Below are 8455 nucleotides of genomic sequence, written 5' to 3'. Positions count from 1 at the left end.
CTGCTCTGCAGGTGTAGGAGATTTGGGGCTGGGAGACTTGCCATTCCCAGGCTGTCCCAGTGTGGAGTGCCTGGGGACAGAGGCTGGGGAGCAGGAGTGCAGGATGCTGTGAATACCCCGAATACCGGAGCAGCCTGTGTACAAGCGAAAAGCATCTCCAGGGACTCGGCCAGACCCTGAGCGTGGTGCCCTCCCCATCGCATCTGCATTTCCAGCCTGTGCTGGGCAAGCCCTGTCCAACTGCTCGGCATGGTCCTTTCTTAAAGGACCTGAGCATAGGGCTGTGTAATTTGGGGGGAAGTGCAGCCAAACTGGGAGCACGGCATGGCCAGGTTAGATTTAAGTCAGGAGCACAGGAGTTATTGAGCCCAATGGAATTTTTCAAGTTAAATGCTCTTTTATTGCTAACATTCAGCTGTTGACAAAAAGGCTATTTTCTGAGAAGGCTCTTTCTGACAAAATATTTGAAAGTGTTTTAAAATAGTTTGCGTGGAAATGTGGGGGAGCTTAGACTGAAAGGAGCTGCGGAGATCATCTGTTCTGCCCCCTGCCAAAAGCAAACCCAACCTGAGCCTAGATCCAGCTTTGAATTTATATCTTATTTTTACATTTTTCAGTGCAAATCTGAATTTTTTTCATCTTGAAGCAACCTTCAAAATCTTTGTCAAAACAGTTTCAGTTAAACTTCTATTGAAAGTAGATTAAAAGGTTGGTGTGAAAATAACTATTCCAAAATAAAACATATAGTGACCTCGTCTGGATTCCTTTTAGTGATATTTTTTTTTTTTCTATCTGTCTTAGAACAGGAAAATATTCTAAGATCTTCAGGTCTGGAGGTAGAGATGAGCTGTGGCTGAGCCAGCTTTATCTTGCACTCTCGCCTGGGATGCTTTTGTTGTGCTGAGACCTTTTGGCAGCTGTGGGGCAGTGACTGGTCAAGGGATGGTGGCACAAATGGCCACAAGTCTTGCAGATCAGCAGCAGACACAGTAGCTGGAGGATGGTAACGAGCATTGGGCTCAGCTCAGCCCTGCCTGGACCCACACAGTGATGGGGGGGCTATGGCAGACAGAGCTGGGGGTGGGAGGTGTGCCTGGATGTACCTTGCCCCAGTCCCTCCACCCCAGAGCATCGCAGCGGGTCACCGGTCCCTTTCAATGCCACTTGCTGTTCTGCAGCTCCTGCAAGGTCCTTGTGCCCTGACTGGTAATCTCTATTTTGATTAAAAATTAAGAGTTTAAACCTTTTCACTGTAGGGTGAGAATGGGACTTCTAAAGGCAAAAAGACCTGTGTGTGCATAAAAAGGATCTGTATTTTATTACTCTCATTTTTTTTTTTCCTGTTACTAATCTCATTATGTTTAGGAGTATAAATTTAGGTTGGCAGAAATCTGTATTGCTAAAATATTTTACCTTAAGTTCTTAGAAGCTCTCTCCATCTGTGAGGATAATACCAAGTGTTAATTAACTAGCTAATCCTATGCAGTGCTCGGAAAACATAAAACACGACAGAAGTAAGTCCAAAGTGCGATACCAACCTAACAAAAGCGAACCTGTCCTTTTTCCAGAGGAGAAGGCTTTGGGATTTCTTTTTTCATTGAGAACAACACTTGGCTTGCTTCAAATATCTGCTTGAAGCTGCAAATCACTTTTTAAATCAGAAAGCGAGGCAAAGCGAGACTGGAAGGTGGCCAGGAAAATACCAGCGTGCTGTTGGGTGCTTCTGCCCCAGCCGTTTCGCTGTCCTGGCTGCAGGTGAAGGGCTGCAGATCTGAGCTACCCGCTGCCCGGGCGCCCTGCACCGGGCACTGCTGTTTGCTCCCTGCGTCTGCTCCCCCTCCACGAGTGGCTGTGTCTGGCTCCTTGGCACGCTGCAACTGTGAAAAGCTCGTATGAACCCGCTCCCCCTCACCTGAGGGAGCATCTCTGCAACACAGAGCAGCCCCTCCACCGAGGGCTGTGTCCCCAGTGGTGTCTGGGGCGGCCCCGGAGCGAGTGTGTGTATAGCGAGGTGGGCTGGCATCACCCCGGTGCTTGTCATCGCCTTGGCATCCTCTGCCGTGTCCTGAGGTTCACGAGCACATCTTTCAATAACGTGGGGCAGGGTGCATGTTATAGAGAAAGTACGTCTGTGGGCAGTGCTGGAGGCCAGCAGCGGTCAGGGCGATGCTGGGGATGGAGCAGGGTGGCAGGACAGCCCTTGCTCGGGCCAGGGTCTGACGCAGGAGGCTGGATTCCATCGCTCTGTGCTCCAGGTAGTTGCTCATGCATCTGCAGATCACAGGCTGGGGATCTGGAGAGCATTTAGCGGTATCTTGAAAAATTGTAGGGGCCTTGGCCCTACCTCACATGGGTGTTTTGGAACGTCCTGCTCTAGTTCTCGTTTTCACAGACTTTGCTGAAGCCTGGCTCGTTCACCTCCAGACAATGCCAAGCGAAATGATTATCTTCTAATATCATCTCATGGTGCCAAGCTTGACACGAGCAGGTTCGTTGCATTTGTGCTCTACAGTCACAGCTGCTGATCTGCTCCATCCTTCTCCCTCTGTGCAAGAGAGCCGGGCAGGGGGGACGGGGTGGGTGGGAGCCAGGCCAGCACCGGTGCCCTGTACCCCCTTCACCCAAGCTCCATTCATCAGAGCTGTAAAAGGTGTCTGTGCAAGATCTTATGTTAATTGGAGCGGGGTAACCGAGCTCCTGGTTGCTGATGAAATCTGCCTTCATGTGCCAGTGAGTGTTGCCCAAGCCTGGAGCTTGCCGAGGCAAGGTGGGATGTGCCACCCTGTCACCATGCTGCAGGGTGGTTGTTATCTCGTGGGCACAGACCTGGAATACAGATCTGTCTCCCGTTCCTGCTTTGTGCTATGTTCTCAAAAGCACTTACACCGAGCCATCCATTAAGAGATTACAAGACTGCTTGGCTGGACGCCGTGAGGAGGTGAAGTCGGGGCGAAGGGTTGGATGTGGCGTAGGAAGCTCATCCATGAGGTGGTGGGACGGTGTCCTGCCCAGGGGATGGTGCTGGGGTGAGCACAAAACAAATCAGATTTTTCTGCACCCATCCAAACACTCCACTGTGCCCTTCCTAGCAGCCAGGTTTTCTTTAACACCTTTCTGATAGCAGCACGATGACTCTCCCATTTGCTGCATTGGTGGGGCAATCAGGTTACCAGGAGAAGGAGACTATGGACCAGCTCTGTCAGGAGCCTGCCGGCTCGAGCACCCTCTCTGCCCTGCAAGCAGCGGCCAGGTCTGTGCATCCTTCCCGCGTGCACCCAGCTGCTCCAAGGAGGAGCTGCGGAGGGTGTGCGCCACGTCAGCACGGTGCAGCGGAACGTGACGTCTGCTTTTGTTGTGTTTAGCAGGGATTAAGGAAAGTCAATATATTTCTATGTAGCATTTTCTATTGGGGAAACAAACTCCAGAGCAGAGCAGTTAATAAACCTTGCTGCCAGAGGGCCCTCTTGGCCACCAGGGCACACTGCGGGCCCATGGCCACTTGCTGCCCACCAGCACTCCCAGGTCCTTCCCCGCAGAGCTGCCCACCAGCAGGCCGGCCCCAGCCCGTACTGGTGCGGGGGTACCACGGCTGCTGCGAGGCAGCCTTGCAGCCAGCACCGGCCCCAGGCAGGAGCCCTGCCGAGATGGATGCTTTGAGGGTCAATGTATATGTGAACGTCTCCTGGGCTGTGTGGGAAGCTCCTAAGAAACAGCTGGAGCCCCCTGCAGAGAACCCTGGGGGGTGACTGGTGATTGCCTCATATTCCAGTGATTTTTTTGTATGACAAAGCAATTTGTACGGTGTCACTCAGGCCAGCGGACTGGTTTTAGCTCCTTGGCTTGCTGAGTTGGTGTCAGCCACTGATGTGATGCTGGTGTGCAAAGCTTGCAGTGGGCGAGGGACCTGCCAGAGCCCGTGCTCCGGGATGCTCCACACCCCTGGAGAGCTGGCACCCTGTGCATGTGCTGCAGGAAGCCCCTGCAGCTCAGCAAAGCCAGGCAGGCTCCGTGGTCTGGCTCACCAAGCACCAAAGCCCTTTGGGAAGCACGTGGCCGGACTGGGGCCTGGGCACTGCTGGCCCTTCAGGGAGGCAAGGATGTTCTGCTGCAACTACAGTGGAGCCGTGAATGCTGACGCTGCCTCTGACTTCAAATCAAACTCCCATGCTCTCTCCTACTTTCAGTGTTCCCTGTTTTTCTTCACTGTTTTTGACCCTGTAAAGCATGGCTGCAAACTAGGATGTATGGGGCTGTAAATGGAGGCTGGGGGCAGAGGTGTGATGCAAACTGTGGGATCGAGTGATCAGCATAATGTAAGTTGTCAACAGCCTCTGACCAGCCCGTTCATCTCCCTGCACCCATGAAACCAGCACGGAGAGGTGTTGTGATGTGCAATGAGTGGGGAGCACTGAGATCCTGAGGGTGGACCACTAGTGTGCCAACAGCTGGGTGCCCAGTTACCCAGTGCCAGCAAAGCCCCATTCTGTGTCGCAGGAATCAATCTCTAGAGCAAACAATCTACTTCAAGTATTGCTCTGGTGGCCTTAGGTCAGTGTCAGTATTTGAAAGACTTGCATTACTCTTTGGAAAAACTCAGATCAAAAGAAATATTTAAAATAAGTCCAGCCAGGTAGAGTGTTAAGTTGGGGAGGGTGGTCCTTAGTAGCATAAACCAGAGGGTCACAGTGCATGAAGCCAATCTTTCTGCACTCTCAGTGGAGAAGAGACAATCAAAGAACGTGAGGAATTTTAAAAGGGGATCTGAGACCAGGTGTTGCCTGTGTGCCAGGAGCTGTAAAGCAAGGGGCTACTTTATGCAGTGCTGTATGAGGAGAGACTTTGCTGCCCCCAAAAAATGCTCCTGACCTTGGTGTGAGCCAGGACCTTGATTTGTCTCTTGTCCTGGGAGCAAGGCTGGGGTCCCCATCCAAACTACCTCGTGATGGGACCAGTTTTTCTCTCCCTCCTGTTTGTCCTTCATCTTCCAACTTGGCAAGTGTGGCATCTGCTTGAAATTCTTCAGCAGAGCTCCAACAGCAGCCCAGGACAGTCCTGCACTGCCTGCCTGGCCCACAGCCACTATCTCCAAGAAGAGTTGCTCCTGCCCACCAACAGGCATCATCAATCCCAGCAACAAATGTGCTAGAAAAGCTGCTGCTTTCAACCTTCACGCTGGCTTTAAACAGTAAATAAACTAAGCAAGCAGACCTGGAGCCCCTGGAAAGAATAGTATCCCCCTCGGTGACTCTTACTCAGAGGTATGAGGCACTGCTCCTCAAGACTGGAAATGCCACCTGAGAAATGCAGGCTGTGCCCAAGGCAGTCATCAGCAGAAACAGGTCTTGGAAGCCCAAAGCTGGTGCTGCTGGATCATGTTTCTTACTGTCTGCACAGGATCTCTGCAGAAACTGGAATATAGTCCGTATCTTGGTGTTGTGAGACTTTTTTTTTTTTTTTCCTTCCTTTCATCTTGAGTTATTGATCCAAGTAGTAAATGTCTGTTCTTCCATCATCAAGAATTGTAGAACCATAGAAAGATTCTATCATTATTTTAACAGCCTTGGTATTGTCAAGGTTTGGGGGGGGGGGGGGGGGAGGAAATTCCAGCACAAGTATGCACAGTGCCTGGGAACTGTGTGGGGAAAGAATTGCATCAGCCAAGGGGCTGGGAGATGCACCCACAGCTCTGGGAAACAAAACAGCTCCAGGGAAGCACTATCTGTTGGACACTCGTGATGGAATGCTGTTGCACCCTGGCACCGTGCTAACCTTCAAGCAGGCAGCAGTGACACAATTTCTGGGGTAGCTCCCATGGCTGGGAGCCCTCTGCACAGTCCTGTTGCAAGTCACTGCTCGTGCAGGTTTGTTACGAGTGTTTTAGCTTCATGCTAATCTGAGGTGACATGCCACATCTGTCCTGCTCACAGTGTAAGCGTGGCCCGTGCTAGGAAATATAGCGCTAGACCTGCGAGCTCTCCTGGCATAGCTCACCTCCCACCAGCTGGAGGTACTTTAGTTGCAAGGCTTATGCCAATTCTCCCCGAGAAGTAAGCTGGAAGCACTTTTTGCTGTTCTAAATGCATAAGGATTTCTGCCAGTGATGTCACATGGAGATTCGCTTCTGTGTACATACCTGTTACCTCTGGACCAGCAAAAGCTCCTGATGTGGGCTTGCCCGGACCTCTCCAGTGTGAAGGACTGATGTGAAATCGGAGTGTATATTTTCTCAAAGCCCTGTTTAAAGATCCTTATTCCCTCTGCAGCGTGGCTGGGCTAGGAGTGCATCTCCTCCTGGCCTGGCTGGGCAGCCTATCCAAGGCATTGCCTCCTCGCAGGGATACACGGAGCTAGGGGTGTTGCGCTGCCCACCTGCAGTCAGATCTGAAAGCCTTGAGCCCCCCAGCTCTCCTCTGACCTTAGTCCATCTTTATCTTGTAGATGAGCAATTTCAGTGCTGCAAACGCAACGCTGGCCTCCCCAGGGGTGGTTCCCCCTCCGGGGGCAGGGTGCTGCCCTCCTCGTGGGCTTGCTGCCTGTGAGGCATCCCTGGGCTGAGGGGTGCAACGTGGTGGTGAGATCCTTGCTGTTAAACGGAGACAAAACCCCTGCACTTTAAGCAGCATCCTTGGTCACGGCAAAACACCAGGAGCAGCCCCAATCGGCCGTGGGCGGTGGCTGTGCCTTGCACTGCACTGGGATGTGGATGTATGAGCTGCTTGGGCAGGGGTCCAGCTCCTGCCTGCCCGCCTCGAACTGCAGCCCAGCTCCCTGGGGTGAAACCGGGATGCAGCCTGTGCTGTCTGTGCTCCCCTGAAGAGCTGCTTCAGATCTGTTTATAGACACCTGTGAAATCCTCATGCTGCTGAAGTCAAAGACTAAACTCCTGTTGACTTCAAAGGTGGGGTGATTTCGCACCGAGCCTGCAGCTCCCATCCCCCCTTCTCAGATCTCACTCCTGGACCTTTAGATACCCTCTTTTAACTGTCCATGATTTGTACAGTCTGGAGCTATATTTGGCCTGGAATAGGTTGTGTTTGCCCCCTAACATCATTTGACAAGCAATTTCCAGCTGGGTTTTGCATCACCTGTCAAAGGGCTGTGTCACGCATAGGTGCTGTCAGATGTGTTTTCTATAGGGAGCTGGTCTGAGAGCAGATGCGTCTGAAGGCACCTGTGCCCTCAGGGTTGGTTGTTTTTCTGGATTTTAGATTTTTTTCTGAATTGGAAAAACCCTGTTTCTCTCTCTGGAGAGGCACAAAGTTCTGCCCTGGCTCTATGGGCTGTTGGAGCCTGGGGAGCCTGTTTCGAGGGCAGTCCCAGCCCTGCCTGGTTTCCAGCTGAACTTGATTGAAATCTCATTGGAACTTCCCAGTTTTGACAAATCGCTACTTTCTACCAGAAAACAGTTTAGCTCTGAATTTTTCTGGCTACCAGTGATGTATCTAGACTCTAGTGAACAACCAAGAAATGCCTTCTCCTTTCCCCCTTGTGTCCCAAAGGCACCTGTGAGCCAGCCAGGGATGCTGGGGTGCCTCTGAGGAAATACAGCGTCTCTGGAATCATTTTCATTGACATAGTGTCGCTGAAATCAGAACCTGAAATGTTATCTATAATTATAACAAAGTTTTTCTCTGCCACTTTGTATTTTCTCTCAGCTTCACAATATCCTGATAATTGCAGCTTTTCCCCCATCCCTCTAGCTTTAATTTGCAGCCCATCACAATGCTGGTTAAAAGAATCAATCTTTAAGTTCATTACCTCAAGCTCTTTCCCAATATGTTCTCCTGTAGTTTGAATAGATTGTGGTGTTCTTCCCTCAGATCTCTATTTTTCTCCTCTCTGGCTGATTGAGACAAATTACCCCAGGGTGAGGAACAAGCCTGATGCTGCGTCCTCAGCACTAAACATCACCAGCGCTGGCTCCAGCGAGCACAAAGCGGCCCCACAAAGACGCGCCCTCTGAAGCATTGCTTGCTGAAGATGTCTGGTGGCAATGTTGTGGAGTTTCTCGTTTCTATTTCTGCAGCTGTGATGATGGAATCTGAACGTGGGTCCCAGGGAACACTAAGCGATGCAGAGCATCCCTCCGCGGGCGCTGCAGGTGTGCATGGGAGTCTGCAGTTTTTTCTAGCAAAAACCACTGTGGCGTGTTCATAAGCAAGTGCTGGAGCCCTAGGCTCCAGAGCTGGCCTGAGGACATCCCTCCCTGCCCACCCTCTTCACCAGGGGCTTCAGCAGGGACCTGAGCCAGGGCCGTTCCTGCTTCGCCATCTTCCCCACCTGCAAAAAGCCAGGCGGATCCGCATCCCTGCAGCGATGCGCTTTATCTGATTGGCACCGTCCCTGTCGGCAAAGCAAACCAGGCGACGTTACCTGTTACCTGTCACGGGCCTGTTTGCTCTGTCAGAGTGGTTGTGCTTCCTGGCGTGGTGCAGGAGCTGCGGCACGTGGCTCT

Source organism: Falco naumanni, chromosome 8 (genome assembly GCF_017639655.2).
Source record: "Falco naumanni isolate bFalNau1 chromosome 8, bFalNau1.pat, whole genome shotgun sequence".
Classification (NCBI taxonomy): domain Eukaryota; kingdom Metazoa; phylum Chordata; class Aves; order Falconiformes; family Falconidae; genus Falco; species Falco naumanni.
The sequence above is the reverse complement of the archived record's forward strand: the minus strand, read 5'-3'. Positions refer to the sequence as shown.